Here is a 19290-nt window from a genome sequence, read left to right as displayed (position 1 = left end):
TTCAACAGTTCCATTGTGGCTCTAAAATTACATTGTACCCTCTTCAATTAACTTCATCTTGATTTTCTTTCTCTCCAAATTTTGGAAGAAAATCGCAAGCTTTTGAGTCAGGACTCCGGCACTATTTTATGAGACAACTGCTTCCTCCCCTATAGGAATGTCTGAGCCTACATAGAGCAAATGGCCTCCAAAGTCCTCTTCATACTATTTGTCTTATGGTACAGCTATCACTTATTAAAGGATAAATGAATCTGGCCCAGTATGTTCTCTCTCAAGAGTTCACCCACAGGATTTCAAGTCACTTTCAAGTTCTAACAGCAATAGTTTCCAAGTATAGTTCTAGATTCTTTTCAGAAATAGGAGACAGAGCTCTGCAAACCAAGCATCCTAGCAATAATTTCCCTTTTTATAGTCTACAATAATGTTTTATGATTTGCCTAAGCTTAGGTATCAAGAGAAATTACTGCAGCCTCCTATGTGTCTGTTCACTCTAACCTACGTGTAGAGGATCAGGAAATATGTAAAGTATTTAAAACTGATGAAAGACAATTTTCTGCTTGAACAGCAGAAATTTGATTGCAAGTTGCATATAATGAATACCCACACATGGCAGGATTGCAAAGGAAAGATAAAGGATTTAAAAGGCATTTGAGACTGTTCAGCTTTTGAAGTTTTTACAGAGTTTAAGTCCTTGTCAAGCAGACTTAGCAAAAGGACAGTGAATCTGTTGTCATCCCCAGCAATGGTTTTTCCCTTTTGTACAGAAGGCACTATGTTTTAACTCTTAAGTGTTTAGGAATAAAATAAATACCATTATTATGTGCATAGAGAAAGTCCAAAGATTTTTAGATCAAAGGATTCTGATAGTGGAAAAGTGACATAGGATGGTCAAAACAAGATTAATACCTTCAAAGTCTAATATTTGGAGATGAGGGGTGTCTTTATCAAATTCAGGGTGCTCACTGAACTCAGAAAAATACATTTAAGTGTAAAACATGAGATGATCTCATACTAAAGACTTGCATATTTGTGTGGACTATGAAAAGAAAAATTGCTTTTGCATTTAACAATTTATAAACAGCAAGCCATGATAAAACTGCTACTCACTGAAATATGTAAGACATAATTTCTTAGAAGGTAATGGCATCAAATGCTTATGCCAAAGAAGAAGGAAGGCTGGAAATTAAAAAGCTAAGACTTCCTTTTAAGGAAAAACAATTAAAAAAAAACAAGTCAGAAATAATTTAAAATAAAACAACAGAAAGGAGTAAGTAGCTTTGAGGATGAATTGTTAAAAATGAGACAAATGTACCACAGGTCCATCAGTACTTCTACCTAGTATTTTGTTTAACAGATAACTAAGCTGTGCCAAACTTCCCTTTGTCAATACTCAGGGACTAAAATTACATAGATGATTGTAGAGAAACACGTCCCTGCCTTAGAAAAAAAGTGACATTGACACTGAAGCAATTCTTCGAGGAATGCAATTGCTTCCATAACAAAAATTTCAGCTACTTTCGTTTAAGAGGAAGTTACAGAATTTTACTTTTGGTTTTTGAGGCACTTCCAGTGTGATTTCCACAGTGGCTGTGCTAGCTAGCCCTTTGACCAACAGTGTATAAGTGTTCTCTTTTCTGGGTCCATCACGGCAGCATTTCTTGTCATTTTCTATCCTGATCTAGGTCATTCTGACTGGGGTGAGAGGGAATCTTCAATTTCTTAAACTGTTTTAATCTTCAATTTCTTAAATGCTCAGGATATTGAACACTTTCTACAGTGTTTAATAGTCATTTGTGATTCTTATTTTGGGAACTTTGTGTTCAGTTTTCATAGTCAAGTTTTAATTAGGTTGCTAATTTTCTTGCTGTAGAGTTTTATAAGTTCTTTGTATATTCTAGATATATAGATGTGTAGCTGGTAAATATTTTTACCCAGTCTGAAGGCTGTGTCTTCTCTCTTTTGACAATTTCTTTTCCCGAAGGGAGCTTTTTAATTTCATGAGATCCCATTTGTCAACTGTTTATCTTCTGCACTGCAGCAATCCGATTCAGAAGCTTCCTACCTGTGTCTAAATGTTGAGACACACTCCCTACTTTATCATCTAGCAGTTTCAGAGTTCCATGTCTTATGTTAGGTCCTTGATCCACTTGGAGTTGAGTTTTGTTTAGGTAAAAAAAATAAGTGTTTAGTTTCATTTTTCTGTGGGTTGAACCCCAGGTTTCCCAGGTCTCAAAGTTGATGTAGAGGTATGGGTGAACAGCACTGGAGGAGGTAGGAGGTGGATAATGGTGGACAGATGTAATAAATAAACATTTTATAGATGTATGAAAAATTCAAAGAATAAAAACATTACTAAAAATAAAGTCTAATAAATGTTCAAGGCATAGACAATTCTAAACTTGGGAATTTTTTTAGAGTCTAGAAGGAGAAAATAGAAACTCATGAATTAGTACTTTGTGGTGGTTCACACCTTTAATCCCAACCCTGGGAGGGATTAAAGGAGGTAGATGCAGGTGCTACTCCATGAGTTTGAGGCCAGCATGGTCTACATTGCAATTCTAGGCCAACCTAGGCTAAAGTAATGAGACTCTGACTAAAAAAAAAAAAAAAAAAATTGTGGAAGCATGTCTTAAAGCTAATAGCTAACATACTATAAATACATCTTAATTACATTGTTCCTATTGCTTGTATGTAAGATAATTATTTGGTGTAATTTATCAAAACAGATGGATAAAGGAAAAAGAGCTCTATGATCATCATAACAGATAAAAATAGATAACTTTCAACAGCCATTTATGACAAGATTAGATTTTGACAAGAGTTTGTTACATGGAATAGCTGTAAAACAAAGGGAATTCTCATGGCTTGGGAAAAGATAAATTGAACTTATTTTAGAAAACAAATTAGCATTATTCAAGAATGTGTGCAGCTTGTAACTGTACAGGCCTATTCTGCTCATAGATGTGGAGTTTAATTCTTTCATATGTGCATCTGGTCTCACTGAGAAAAATACGTTCAGAGCAGCATAGAATGATTTTACAATTCTAAAATTAAGCAGGACTGGTTTTTGTTACCTGACAGATGTTCACAGAACACACCACTGATCACACTTTACTAACTCACATGGTTTTTGTAGGCATGTAGTTTGAGCTCAGCTCACCTGAATTCTCTGCTCTTGGCCAAATGAGGTTGAAACCAAGGGGCTTTTCAGACTGTCTTTGTTTCTTTTACACTCATTTCTAGTTGAAAGAAGTCAGCTTCCTGCAGTTGTGGGACTGAAGTCTTCATTTCTTTGGTGACTGTTTTTAAAATCAGTTCTTTGATGTGTTTTAATCAATTCCTCCCTCACAGAGCCTTCTTCCCATCAGTTCCTCACAGATCCCACTTCTCCTGCCCTAGCCACCAAAATTTGTGTACTTTAAAAAATATCCATCAAGTCAAATTTGTGCTATCCATGTATTTTGGGATACATGTCCTTCCACCACAGTATGGTCACCTTACTAGGGCCTAATTCTTATACTAATTTCCTATCTCAAAGCAGCTATCAATTGCCAGTAGCTCCTTGGCTAAAGATGGGACTTCATTCCCAACTCCCGTTTTCATGTTGAGATTTAGTCATTGGGGTCAATTTAATATTATGTCCATTTATCAGAATAACAGTAATTGGTGAACTGGGGACCACTCTTACCTCTTTGGAGGTCATCAACAGTCCCTTACCACATGCCAGTTTTGATTCTATCTGACTTATTTTCCCTTCCGAGCTACACAAATCTGGCCATGCATGATAATCTCCAAATTTGAAGTCAACTCACATGTTTGAACTCTGTATATCTCTATAGTGGCTCCTATGTCAGTGTTGACTTGAGTAGGTAGAGACAAGGTTGTATGCATAGAGTTGGGAGTCTTGGAAGGCACCCTGCCTCCTCCATACTATATCAGCTTATTAAGTCATCATATTTTAGTAACATGTGACTGAACAGTTTACTGAAGATTAAGTTATATATACATATTTAGATGAAGTTATTGGTGCCCCTTTTTTCCCTTCAGAAAGCTTTTTTCAGGTTTGTTTTTTTAGATTTATTTTAATTACAACTCCCCCTTCTCCCTTCCAAACTTTCCCATATACACATAACTCTCCTCACTCACCTTCAATTTCATGACTTATTTTTTCATCAATTGTAATTGGATGCATACAAAATATCCTGTTGAGTCCATATACTGTTACTTGTTATAGGGCTGGACAGCCAATTGGTGTGCTTTTCACTGGGGAATTTCCCCTCTTCTGCTCCCAGATTTACTCAATTACCTATATAGTTCTTTGTGTAGGATTGAGGCCTCATGGTCTTTTCCTCATGCAGTTTAGCATATTTGTTGGTATCCTATTTGTTCATCTCATGAGTGTGGATTTACTGGTGAGACTTTGCCAGTGTACTTTCTGATGCTAGTAGGAGACACAAACTCAACAAAGTCCCTGATCCTCTGACTCTTACATTCTTTCTGTTACTTCTTCCACAATGTTCCCTGAGCCTTAAGTCCAGGAGTCTTTGGTAGATACATCCCTTGAGACTGGGCTCCACCACACTGCATGTTGATTTGTTGTGGTTTTCTCTTGGTGACTTTCAACCAATTTGTACATAAGTGCATTTTGGTAATTTTCATACACAACCTTACTGTTACTCATCCTCCCTTCTTAATTACACCGAAACTCTTCTTTTTCTCAATAAATCCCCTTCCTATATTAATAACTTCCTGTGTTATTACTGTTTCATTTTTTTCATGACCCATTGACTTTAAACAAGGTTGTTCCTACAAGCATGAGTCGGTGGTTATTTACTGGAGCTCAGCAACTTAGCGGTGGCTACCCTGCTGAAGAAAGTGACTCTCTCCAGCAACCATTAGCTGCCAATAGATCCTCAGGGAGGTATGGGGTTTCCTAAGGCCCTCCCCTATCTATGACACAGTGTCTAAATTAAAGTCATAAAAGAATATTACACATGATTGTACAAGTATAAATGCCAAATGTAACCAAATTGCATGCACTTTATGGCCATGCCACACAGAGGTGGCAGATAGTGAAGATGATTACTTTGCCCTTAGAAGGCATATCTGGTATGGAAGAAGAAGGCTTATGTGATGGGGAGGAAGCACAAAAAGGCTTAAACTATTATGTTCTTAAGGTGAATTTATAATACAACATATGCATGTTTAAACATTATATGAATATATGCTGTATATTTTGATATGGCACATTTCATTTTAAAGTATTTTAAGGTAGATTTAAATTGGATGAAAATAAAAAAACTTCCATCAGCAAAGACCAAAAATAAAATAATGATAAATACATAGCCCCAACATGAAAACATGTGTTGAATAACCCAAATAATAACTTGAGTGAATGAAAGGAGTGCCTTTTTCAGTATAAGACACAGTATCATGAAAATGTCAAAGATATGGTTTAAAATGTCAAATTTGTCAGAATTCTCTTCTAACTTTTTAATGTATGTGGTGACTTTCAACTTGATGCAAACAGCAATTCTAAGTTCTTTTATCATTTCCATGAAATGTCTCTCATTTTTTAAATCTTTCTCTGAGAAGTGAAGCTAACTTCAATAACTGGATAGCATTTTGCTGCCCACCTGGAGTGAATGCACATTGAAGGATGGAGCCTGTATTCCTGTGGTCTTCCACTGGAAGTCTATCTCCAGCTGTAGCAACGTCACACCATTTGGCCCTGTTGCAACCTATGCATTTAAGGAACGTGACCGGAAAAGAGACATCATCTCCCCTTCTAACTTCTCAAATAATGCCTGAATATAGCATCTTCACAACTTTATTTCCTAATTAAGAAAGTGTCATATTTAGAAAAGATTTTAAGTGACAGTATTTGTCAAGCTGTTTGTTTAGTGATCTCTCTAGATGCACTGTTACACAAAAACTGCCTTAATTAAGGTTAATTGGAACATAATTAAAGTCACTGCTGATTGAAAAGATCCCACAGTGGTAACACAGTGAGGATCCTTAATGTTCACACTTTTGGACTAAGCCACGTAAAGCAACCAAATTTCAAAATGTGCTTTGCTTTCAACACAGGCTATGCCTGATTTAGAAGCTTCGCACTATATGTCTTCCATAAGGGGTTGGGTGGGACTAGTTTTAAAGTTCTTTTGCTTTTTAAATTTCTAATGTATTTTGACTAATATTTTTTGAATATGTAATGTACCTGACTGACTTGTTAAAAAGTAAGGCAAATATCATTTGATTCTAAATATATTAAACTCCATATATATATATGATTCAGTTGAACTGCATTTATTAATTTATGAATATTTTGACACTAATCTATGTGAAGACCCAGAAGAAACAGTTTTTACAGTCATGTTGGCTGCAGACCGTATGTTGAATAAACTGGGTCAGATCATGTGTCAACTTCCTTCTTGGATATCTGTAGCAGCTGCACATCTGTTCACTTTCTCTAGTTGGCTGTTGCTTTGTAATTGTTTTAGAAAACATCTTCTATCTTCACCTCAGAGAGTTGAAATGCTCATAAATTTATAAGGTAATTTTTTGGCAGGCCGGATCCACTTTAGCCCTCTGACATGTTTGTATATTCTTCAAAGAATATTTCACTGCTTGAGAGAACGGATTTACTGCTCAATAGAGAAAGAATAATACATGCTATGAGGCATATCTCTGGCTTTGTGTTCAGTTTGAATATGTTGGGTTTTTAGCTGACAAACCTTTGATAAAATTAGCCCTTTAATTTTCTTATTGACTCTCATGTAACCCAAAAAGAAAGGTTCAAATGCCACCAGTAGAATATGTTTAGATAAGTAGAAGTTTGAGATTCTTTCCAAGGTGGGCAAGCCTTACTGTTTGCCCATTTGGAGACTGAACCACTGTGAATACTCAGCGGGTGGCCTCTTCCTACATGATAACAAGGAAAATCAGTGACAATTTCCATCTCAAAGTGAAGCTGTGTCATCAGTTTGAAATAAGAGGTTCAGAGTCCGACATGGGCATGACAAGTGGGTCTCTTATCTAATGGTGTTTTCTAACTTGTAAGGTGTTGGATCACATGCTCAGAAGGCCAAAAATTTATCACATGAAAGAGGTGGCCTCTTTTTAGAATTTCATTATTCAGAACAGTAGTAAATATAGGGACTTTGGGTTAGCATATACCTGTTAATTCTGCATGCCATCATCCTGTAAGCCTCAGCAATTTACATGTTTTTAGGAAATTGAGAAGCAATGAAATACATGAATGTCTATTGCTCTGCTGAACATGACTAAATCTCCTTAATGGCTTTGAAGGCTGTTCAGGACTTTACCATTCCTCCGTGTAATCATTAAAAACAACGCTCTCACTGAGCTGAACAGCAAACATTAACTGAAGGAGGCATTGGCTGATGTGCTTTTGTGCTGTGACACACTCCACTTATTTATTGAACAAAATGCTGGTAAGTCTGTTCACTGTTCACTCTCTACATATATCTCAAGGTGTAGCACTGAGGGCATTGATGGGTAGTCTAGCTTCCCATTATAATTGTTCCATATGGAACATTCATTGGACAAAGCATCTATCTGCAGGGGTGGGAGGATATACATAGTTCTTAAGTCATTCTGTTGTTGAATGTCTTCCACAGGAAGATTTTAGAAAAAAAAAAAAACCTTCATTTTGTGCTATTTATTTCTACTTTCTAATTATAAAGGAGTCCACTTCTTTATGGCTCCTCATATAAATGCCAAGAATTAATGAGAACAGCACAAGTCAGTCCTACTTAGGAGGTGGTTTTACATACAAGTTAGGGTCTTCTAGTTAACATAACTGAGAGAAGACTAATAATTTGATAAAAAAATAAAATAAAATCTTGACCATTTAAAAAATCTCCTTTCGGATCAGCAATACAGTAAATAAATGGAGCATTTCTGTGAAGTATGGAGGGAGAAAGACATTAGATTGAATCATTTGAAATTGCAGGTTTTGTGGGTCAGTAGTGGTCAAGTATTGGCAATTTCATGTGGTTCATCTAAACAGGCGACAGGCAGATGCTTTTAGGCTATAAATTTTAAATCTAAAATGATCTAAGGACAACTTGCCTTTTACATGTAAAATGAGATTTCCTAGGCAGTCATATTATAGTGATTTGAATTTAAAATAATCTGTTTGTGAGAAGCAGAGAAAAAGAGAGATATAGCTCTTACCCTGTTAGACTGGAAAAGGAAAGGCAGGGCTTGTCAATAAAGTCATTGCACAAACTCCCAGCATGCCTTTGGCAAGCAAGGTGTTTTTTTTTTTTTTTTTTTTTTTAAATATCCAAGATAGATTTCAGAGAGTTACATTAAAATGGGGACCATTTGGGCATATCTTTCCCCATACATTGTTGATTTCAAGCTACAAAAATATCTTTGCATAAGTCTTTGCATTGGCTTAAAGATGTGCAGAGCCTTATAAAAAAATTGCATCAATTTTGTATATTAAAACCATGCTGAGATTTTGTTTATTGTTCATTTCAAGATATGTAAAACCTTGTTTTCTATGCAATTAATATTGCTCAATTACAAGTTCATATTGAAATGAGACCTACGTTTCCATAGCCACTTTAGTAGGATAAAAAAATATGCCTAACTTCAAGGAAATTTATTTAAATTCTTCGTAGAGTTGAATGCTTAGAACACAATTTCAGTCTCAAAATATCTCCATAGTCATCAGTAATCTAGCAGTTTAAATATCTTCATTCTTCCTTTGAATAAATGAGGTATATGTATTTTTGAACTCACAACCATGTGAATTTTGGTTAATTCTGGTTAATTTTGGTGAATTTGGTTAATTTGGTAAATATGGTTAAAAACTCATATCTGAATTCATACCTTTGGTGTTCAATGTTTTATATTGTTAGTTTTTAAATAGTCATACTTACAACTGAGTGAGAATCAATTAACTCCAAGAAAACAACTAAACTTTAATATATATCTACTGCTCTGTACTTATATTGCAATATATAATTGATATACTGATGCCAAACTGTTGTATAACATCCATCTATCGAGTTTTGTGTATATTCATCAAACAAAACAATTTATTCCATACCAATATGACAGGCATCAAACAAGGACTTTATGTCTTAGCTAATTTAGTTGTCACAGCTCTACTAATCACTATAGTTATCTGTCCTCAAGTATGAAGAATCAAGTAGCTGGTGACTAGAAGTAGACCTGAGGTCAGGTCTTATATCTCTCATAGTATAAGAACTGCTGTGAAATGCATTCTGCAATATGATTTTGAAATATCTACAAATAATATGCTTTATATTTTAATAAAAATTACCTGTGTGTTTTTCTAAAGTGCCAACTCTTATTTAGTAAATTTGGGTGATAGAGAACCTTTTGGACCATGGATCCACCAGGAATATTGAGGGTCTACACTATGGCATGTAGGGTAGGGTAGAAAGTTATGGCCTGCACTTAAAGCAGATATCCCAAAAGAAGCAGGTATCTCAAACCTATAATGACATAATAGGGCTGTGATAGTAGGTCTCATATTTCCTTCAGTACACAAAACTAAATGGGAGTCAGGAGATTGAGGAAATTTTGACAAAATTATTTTTATTTGGGTAAGTGCTACAAAACAGAAGCAAGGAAGAAATGGTCAGAAATAGGACAAGTCCAAATGAAATACAGCAGAGTGAAGTGGATGTGTTGAGGCCTAGACTCATCATTGTATGTTGAACAACTTCCAGCAAGAGGATAGTTAGGAAAATAATAAAGCATTTGAGAGTATACTCTTATTGGTGTATGAATCACATGGAACTGTCAAAGTGAGTCTGATCCCTTTTCTTCTCCTGGGAGGCAGAAGCCATTATTTACATGCTTGTCTATGAACAGATGAGAGCAGAAAAGAGTTTAACTGTGATCAGCTCCTCTTGACTCAGAAAGGTTATCTACTTCCAGATTTTCATAGCAAAGATCAATTTGCTATGTAAGTTTTAATGTCAAACTTTTTAATCCTAATATTGATAGCATAACCTGAGAGCTCACTAGAAATACAAATATTTGCTCCCCATATTATACCCACCAAACTGAAACCTGTATTTTAGCAAGACCACCAGGCAATTTTTATGTACATTAAAGACTCAGGGATTCAGGAAAAGGCAGGTGCCCAGAAATAATGTCTAACTGGTTGCGTAAGTTGTGTGGCTTCACAGACTTTTGACAAAGTCAGACTTATAGACACCCCAGAGAGATGGAGCCCAGAGCTCCCAAGGCTATGGCTCAGCCAAATCAGAGGTTCCAGTGCACAGCCACTGCTGGAAAAGCTGTTTGCCTTAGCTAGTTAACACCAGGCAATGTTACCTAGGTAACATGGACACTCGGTAGGATTGCCTCTTGGGGTCATTATATTTGTACCAGTTACTACCCTGGAAATATCAACAGTCACTCTTCACAGGATCCAAAACTAACGGAATTTGCAGCACAATCCAACAACACTTGGGTGACCTTGTAACACAGCCCAGAAATAAACATGTTGGAAGCTAAAATAGTTTAAGAAAAAAAAATGTTGGTTTCTCCTATATCATGATGGTTTCCTTCTTTGTTAGAATTTCCTCTTAAAGACATCTCAAAATAACCTTAGGCTTAATGTTGCCAAAAGCAAAAGCTATGTTACCAACAGCTCAAGTCCCTTGCCTCTTCTCTATTATGATACAAGATAGTACATTCATTTTTGTTGTTGGCTTAGAGGTTGTACTGTTAGCACGTTGTGTTTGCAAACTACCTCATGTAACATTGGTTTGGATCAGGTTTATGGACTTAGCTGAGCAGTTCTTTAGGCCATCGATGCATTTGTGATTAGTAGATGTATGTTTACATTGGGCATCGTAAGCAGGCATTTCCTTTCTTATGAGTGTGGCCCCTCAACTTGCAACAGCAGGACTCAAACTTGTTTATATATCAAAGCCTGACTCCCTGTGGATTGCAAGGCTAAGTCTGAGGCTAAGTTGGTACTGGCTCAGTATCACATCTACTGTACTCCTTTGACAAAAGGAAGTCACATACCTCCACAGCAAAGTCAAGGGTGGGGAAATACACTGAAAATGTCTCCCTGTCATACTGTCATCACCATGAAGGTCAGGGGAAGACTTTTGCCCTTTTCTCACACAATCTGCTGTGATAAAAAAAAAATTAGGAGTCTTTCAATGAGAGGGTCCATGTTTTGTTCAACTTGATTTCTCTAATACCATCTTTTCAAAGTACATGGCATTTTCATCATTTAATAAATGTCTTGGAAAATTTTGCTTGATTTTATTTTTATCTCTAAATAAACTTTGAAATCCCTAGCCAGAAGTTAAATTCTACTGAAATGTGATGCTTATCATACTCCTGAAGGCATCTGACCATGTCACTTCCAATGTACTACTTTTGCTGTTGAATTGTTTTTAGCTGAAAAAAAAAAACTTCAAAAAAAAAAAAAGGCTCAGAAAGCGCTCTCTCTCTCTCTCTCTCTCTCTCTCTCTCTCTCTCTCTCTCTCTCTCTCTCTCTCTGTCTCCTAGGAAGTCATAGATTTTCATTGTAAAGGTATCTTTTCCCCAGTACAAAAAATTAAGGACGCTGAGATTGCTCATTTTCATTGTAATGGGATCTCCCTTTCCAGTCCCCGAAAATAAGAACTCTGAGATTGCTCATCACTGAAAATAATATGGAACCACGCCTGCATCAACAGACTTACTAAACATCCTAACTGCCATTAGTTTCCCTCACGTAGTCTCCTAGCCACAGTGTATAACTCCCTTGAAACTGAAAACCACTTTTCTTCATCTAATCGCCTCTCTACAACTTGGCACCTTTGTTAAAACAGGATAGATAAGATACAGGTCTCAAAGTCGACTCTTTCTTGGTATTCTGTCTTTTGTTTCTCCCTGAAGCCTTTTTGCACTTAAATTGTTTCTGCTATAAATTTGTCTCTTATCAATTTAATTTATAAGCCTCAGATGTAGAAACTAAGAGGAACAAGGAAAATTCTGTCTTCCTGTACACTTACAAAAATTATACTCACTAGGATACAGGAATATAGAAAACATAGTATTTTAGTATCTTTTTTGGAAAATAAGTCTAGCTTGTTTTAGCAAAATTTCTCACAAAATCTCCCTCAACTGATATTATAACATAATTTACAAAGATAACTTTTATAGAAACACTAAGGACATAAGAGTATCAACTGGAAGCTTCACACAGATATCCGAGGGAGTCTCAATTTGAAGATTGTCTTCATCATATTGGCCTTTGGGCATATTTTTGGGGGATTTTTTTTTTTAAATTTATTTAGGATGGCCTAGCTCACTGTGGCTAGAACCATTCCTAGTCAGAAGTCTTGGGCTATGCAAGAAAGCAAACTGATTTTTTGATTGTTCATAGCAGCATTATTCGTAATAACCAGAACCTGGAAATAACCTAGATGCCTGTCAACTGAAGAATGGATTAAGAAAATGTGGTGCATATACACAATGGAGTACTACTCAGCAGAGAAAAACAATGACAGCATGAAATTTGTGGGCAAATGGATGGAACTAGAAAATTTCATCCTGAGTGAAGTAACCCAGATCCATAAGGACAAACATGGTGTGTACTCACTAATAAGTGGATACTAGATGTAAAGCAAAGAACAATCAGACTGCAACCCACAGACCCAGGGAGGCTACATAGCAGGGAGGACCCTAGAATGACTATGGCATATAATAAGTTTTGGTATTATTCAATCACTGGGCAAGCCTCAGTGAAACATTTCATGATTAGGATAAGAATTTATACTGTATCAAGCTGATGATAGAAAAATATAATAATAATAATAATAATAACAATGATAAAAATAATAAATTGTTCAGAACTATTCTGTTTGTTCTGAGCCTTTTCTGTTTCTTTATGAAATTTAAGATTATTTTTCAGTTTCTGTGAAAAATTGTAGCTTAGGGTTTCTATTGCTGTGAAGAGACATCATGACCACAGCAACTCTTATAAAAGAAAACATTTAATCAGGTGTTCATTCAGAGGTTCAGTCCATTATCATCATAGCAGTGAGCAAGGCAGCGTGCAGACAGATATGATGCTGTAAGAGGAGCTGAGAGTTCTTACATTTTTACCCACAGACAACAGGAAGTGGTCTGAGACACTGGGCTTGGCTTGAGCATATATGAGACCTCAAAGCCCACCTCCACAGTGACACACTTCCTCCAAAAAGGCCATATCTATGCCAACAAAGCCACAAGTCCTAATAGTGCCACTCTCTGTGAGCTTATGGGGGCCAATTACATTCAAACCACCACAAATTTCATTAGAATTTTGGTGGAGGGAGCACTGAATCTGTAGATTGCTCTTTGTATGATGGCCATTTCACATCAATCCTAACAATCTATGAGCATGGAAGATCTTTCCATCTTCTTTGATGTCTTGAAGTTTTCACTGAATAAGTCTTTTATTTCCCTGGTAACATTTATTCCAAGGATATTCATATTTGTAGGCTTTTGTGAATGGTACAGCTTTGCTGATTTCTTTTTCTTTATATTTGTCATGTGTGTATAGGAAGGCTCCTGACATTTGTGTGTTTATTTTGTAGTTTCTTATTTGTTGACTGTGTTTACCAGGTGTAGGAGTTTTCTGGTTGAATCTTTATGGTCTTTTCTGTATAGAATCCTATCATCTGCAAAAAGGATACTTTAACTTCTTTTCTTATTTGTATCTTCTTAGCTTGACTTACTGCTCTAAGACTTCAATTACTAACTCAAACATGAGAAAGGGTTATGGATATGCTTTTCTTTTTCCTGATTTTAATGAAAACTCTTTGGAAATTCCGGCAGTATCATCATACGAGTTTTCTCGTTAAACTACAAAGCTATAGTAATTTAAAAAAAAAAAAACAAGACAGCATAGTATAGGCATAAAAGCAGATATGTTCATCCATGGAATAGAATTGAGGACTCATATATAAGTTCATATTCCTAAAGCTACGTGATTTTTTTTTATAATGAGTCCAAAATATACAATGGAGAAAAGACATACACTTCAACAAGTGGTGCTGGTCAAATTGGATAGCTACATGTAGAAAAATTAGAAAAATTAAACTACATTCTTGTTTTTCACTTTGTACAGCACTCAACTTCAAAAAGATCAGCAACCTCAGCATAAGACCTGATATCCTGAATCTCTTAGATAAGAAAGTATGGAATATGCTTGAACTGATTAGCACAAGAAAGGATTTTCTGAACTGGTCCCCAGTAGTTGCAGACATTAAAAATAACCAGTCAACAAATAGGACAACATGAAACTAAAATGTTTCTGCACAGCAAAGAATACTATCATTCAAATGAAGAGTTAGCCTATGGAATGTGAGAAAATCTTTATCAGCTATATATCTGGCAGAGGTTTAATATCTAAATATACAAGGAACTCAAAAAAAGTAAACCCAAAGAAAACAAACAACACAATTTAAAAATGACACAAAGAACTATACAGAGTTCTGCAAAGATGAAATATAAATGGTGGAGAAATATGACTTTAAAAGTCCAACATATTTAGCATTCAGGGAGATGAAAATGAACATGAATACTGTACCCCATTCTCCAAATCTAGGCGATGCTGGCCTAGATTTGGAGGAAGAGGTACAGTTATTCAGTGTTCATTGCTAGATGGGAAAAATACTGGTGCAACTATTATAGGCTCTACATCCTTTTACAGAGATACTTGCATATTCATGTTCATTGCTCTTCTATTCACAATAGCCAGGAAGTAGAAACTGCCTTGATGTCTATCAACAGATGAATATACATCAATGCAAGATGTGATACATTTATGGGAATGTATCAAATAAGAAAAATTAAATTATGAAATTTGAAGATAAATGGATAGAGCTGAAAGAAATCATGTGAGAGGTAATTCAGACTCACAAAAAACAGATACTATATTTCTTTCTTTCTTCTTTTTTTTTAATTGTGTGGTGGAGAGCTATTATCTTTGAATCTTTAGATTTGGAATACTCACAGAGGTCAGGAAATTAGTAAGTGACCATGATGAGGGGTGATTTTCCGGAAAGAAAAGAAAGAATGTAGTGATAAAAGAGAGGAAAGACATAATCGGTTAAAAAGGGGGGAGATGAAAGGACAGGGTAAAAGAGGGAATCTGGAAAAGGGATGACTAATACTAATTGCTGTGGATATCGCTCTGTATAAATAAAACACTGATTGGCCAGTAGCCAGACAGGAAGTATAGGCGGGATGTGGTGATAATCTAATTGTACTGAATTATTATTTTGATTGTATGTTAATAAATAAAGTTGTCTGGGAGTCAGAGCTATTAGAGCCATAGCAAGAGTGTGGCAGTGGTGGCACACGCCTTTAATCCCATAGATATCTGTGTGTTCAGGGTCAGAGCTATTAGAGCCATAGCAAGAGTGTGGCGGTGGCGGCACACGCCTTTAATCCCATAAGATCTCTGTGTGTTCAGGGATACAGCCAGCATTGGAGACATATGCCTTTAAGACCTAGGGGGCTGTACATTCAGACAGTGACGAGGCAGTCATGTGTTTGGGTTTACAACCAATGAGAAGGCAGAACAACATACTTTAAAAATACGAACCGACAGGAGGTAGGTCTCTTTTCGCGAAGCTGGGACAGCAGGAGGAAGGGTGAGATTTTAGCTCTGAGCTCTGACCTCTCGGCTTTCTCTTTTACATTGTTTCTGTGTTTCTTATTTAATAAGACGGTTGGTTACATCTACAGCGGGACTAACAGAGAGGAGAACTGAGGAAACAGGAAGGCAGAGAGGGCGACACTGCCTGCAGCTGCCTCCAGAACAAGGAAGATGTAAGGTACCAGTAAGCCACAAGCCACGTGGTAAAGTATAGATTGATAGAAATGGGCTGAATATAAGAGTAAGAGCTAGACAATGATAGGTCTGAGCTAATGGCCAAGCAGTTTAAATAATATAAGCGTCTGTATGTTTATTTTATAAGTGGGCTAAGGGACTGCCGGGGCTTGGTGGAACCCGAAGAAAAAACTCTCCAGCTACAACTAATAACCTTTTGGAACGCATATGAAAAACTATTACTAAAGAAGCTTCAAAAAATATAAACATATACATATGTAAAATGATTTTAAATGTAGTTACCATGTAATGGAGCAACAGTGCCCCTAAGAATAAATAATACAGACTTACAAATAAAAGCCCAAAGTCAGGAATGAGTTGTTGGCCAGTGATGCTCCATAGACACCCCATCCTCATTATTATTGCTTTTAGTTACTTTCCAGGACTTGATGGAAATATTCTGTTCCTGAAGACATCACATACTTGAATCATACAATATGGGGAAATCATGCTGGTATTGACTTGGAGGCTTCATTACTACTGGCTAGCTTTCATAGTGCTAGAAGTTGTTATTCATGCTGTGGAGTAGAAAGTAATCATCAGTCTTATCCAGCAGTGAACCCTTCAAGCTACAATAACAACATTCCTGGTAAAATATGCTCACTGGTGCAATAATAGCAAGAATGTCATGGGAGTAACGAACTACTTTTCGATTATATTTAAACTCCATTTCAGAACACAGAACCCATACATGGCACAGTTATTGTGGCTAAGACCCTATAGCGAGATGGGTCATAGACCCTGAGGGAGACCCTACTAGTGTTAGTCTGCTTATGGGAAATAGTATTAAACTGACTCCTAACAGTGTCTCATAACATCTGTAATTAGTACATCTCTCTATCTTCATCATAGACACTTTCTCTTTGCAATAGGTAGGGACTAACACAGAGACTCACAACTGATCAAGGTGCAGAGAATAAGTGGATGAAGAATGCTCAGCTCTAAATAGGACATATATACAGTAACTCCCCTCCCAAGGCTCAGGGATCATTGTAATGAGGGAGTGAGGGGACGAAAAGATTGTAAAAGTCAGATGCAGTGGGTGACTACACAGAAACTGTTTTCTGGACACAGCAGTACAGTTGCACATATAAACTCAGGGTAGTTGTGACAGCTTGCATACAACCTGAGCAAGCTTAAACAAGACAAAATCCCAGCATGGAGAGGGGATATAGGTATTCACCTATAGCTGAGGAACTTTTGATTATTGAGAGCTGCTGTGAAAGAGAGCGTTAGTGCCCTTTCAGGATGTGACCTCTGGTAAGTCTAACATTCTAGTGAATGGCCAGAAACCTAAGAGTATGCAATCAGCACTAAGGGAATTATATGGGTTTAAAAAAACAATCAATGACACAAAGTTTTGTGGGTAGGAATGGGAGAGGTGTATTTGGGAGGAGATAAAAGAGCGGGAATGAATATGATCAAAATGCAATGCATGAACTTCTCAAAGAACTTATAGAAAATATTTTTATGTTATTCATTGTTTTATTCCATGCTTATATACATAAATAAGGAAACAATACAGGTAATTGACAAATTATGAAAATTTGCATTTAAAAGATAGAGTGAGTGGGGGTAATGAAGGGCAAGGGTCGAGGGAAAGAGAGCTTAGGGGAGCGGGAGATCCCAGCTGGATCAAGAACAGAGAGGGAGAAAAAGGAATAAAAGACCATGATAAATGAAGACCACATGAGAATAGGAGAAGCAAAGTGCTAGAGAGGCCCACAGAAATCCACAAATATAGCCCCACAATAGACTACTGGCAATTGTCGAGAGACAGCCCGAACTGACCTACTCTGGTGATAGGATGGCCAAACACCCTAATTGTCATGCTAGAAACCCCATCCAATGACTGAGGGAACAGGATGCAGAGATCCATGGCCAGGCCCCAGGTGGAGCTCCAGGAGTCCAATTGGCAAGAAAGAGGAGGGTTTCTATGAGCGAGAATTGTTGAGACCAAGGTTGGATAAAGCACAGGGACAAATAGCCAAACAAATGGAAACACATGAACTAAGAACCAATAGCTGAGGAGCCCCCAACTGGATCAGGCCTTCTGGATAAGTGGGACAGTTGATTGGCTTGATCTGTTTGGGAGGCACCCAGGCAGTGGGACCGGGTCCTGTACTTGGTGCATGAGTTGGCTGTTTGAAACCTAGGGCTTATGCAGCAACACTTGGCTCAGCCTGGGAGGAGGGGACTGGACCTGCCTGGACTGAATCTACCAGGTTGAACTCAATCTTCAGGGGAGTCTTTCCCCTGGAGGAGATAGGAATGGGGGGTGGGCTGGAGGGAGGGGGGCCAGAACAAGGGAATCCGTGGCTGATATGTAAAATTAAATTAAATTATAAGATAAAAAAGTAAATAAATGATAGAATATAATATACTCCAATGACAACAAAGGGGCTTGAATTATAGTTTACTGGTAGAGTTATTGCTTCACAAATACAAAATCCTGGTTTCAATCCAAGTATGAAAATGTCATAATTGACAAATAAACAAGAGAAAGCCACAGCACAGACACTGGAGGTCTGGAAGTATAATTTCTTAGAGGCTATCAAGGCTTAGGCCTTCCAGAAACATTTAGGAGCTGGAGCAACTGTTATGGATAGTCAGCCCTGAACTCATATATCTCACTTCATTTTAGTCTCACTTCACATTGTGTCTGTACAACGTACATGAACATATTTGGGATTAACTATCAACTTTCTGACTTTTTGCCATAAGTACCTTTGTGAATACATGACACTTTCTGAATACAGGAAGACAACTTTAGTTAAGTAAATTTTCACTCCGATTCACCATTTAAAAATTCATCCAAAATGCTTAATCTTAAGACACAGTTACAAAAATAACTCTATACAACAATATTAATTTGATGTGAACATTGTTATATTGGTGTTTGGATAGAAATTAAAACTGTTTTTGATGTATGTGCCTAGGGTGAGGTATGGGAAAGGAGGGAGCTATTTTGGGGGAGGGTCTACTTGATTTGACTTTTCACACATCAAATATCTGCATGTACTGAACACTTCTTTCACTATCTTTTTCTGAAAATAATGCTTTTTGTTACACACTTTGTCATTGCATATAAAATAAAACTGCAGTCAAGATGTAAGATAAGTAAATAAATTTTAAAAAGATAAAATAAACGCATACTTAAATGTTAACAGTTTGGCGAATGAATAACATGTTGCAAAAACAATAGAAAATATTTTTTAAAAGTAAGCTAGCTAAGCAGAGGCTCAGGGTTAAGTCTTCCATAAAGTAGCTTCCCATGATGCTTCCTTCCTGTGTTCCTCCTTGAGTTTCTGCATCAACCTTCCTCAGTGTCAGACTGTTATCTGGAAGTAGAAGATGGTATAAAGCACTTAAAAGTTGCTTTT

General features: G+C 36.8%; 1 long non-coding RNA gene across 2 annotated transcripts in view; it reads right to left on the bottom strand.

The window, feature by feature from the left end:
- Positions 1-19290, bottom strand: part of LOC121828864 (uncharacterized) — a 92546-nt gene that overhangs the window by 32955 nt on the left and 40301 nt on the right. For both annotated transcript variants that reach the window (XR_013050791.1, XR_013050790.1), the window contains exons 4-5: positions 19064-19248; positions 16199-16425 (exon numbers count right to left, since the gene is read on the bottom strand). This is a non-coding gene — a long non-coding RNA (uncharacterized LOC121828864). The remainder of the gene's footprint in view (positions 1-16198; positions 16426-19063; positions 19249-19290) is intronic.

The sequence above is a fragment of the Peromyscus maniculatus genome, chromosome 4 (genome assembly GCF_049852395.1).
Source record: "Peromyscus maniculatus bairdii isolate BWxNUB_F1_BW_parent chromosome 4, HU_Pman_BW_mat_3.1, whole genome shotgun sequence".
Taxonomy (NCBI): Eukaryota; Metazoa; Chordata; class Mammalia; order Rodentia; family Cricetidae; genus Peromyscus; species Peromyscus maniculatus.
The sequence above is the reverse complement of the archived record's forward strand: the minus strand, read 5'-3'. Positions and strand labels throughout refer to the sequence as shown.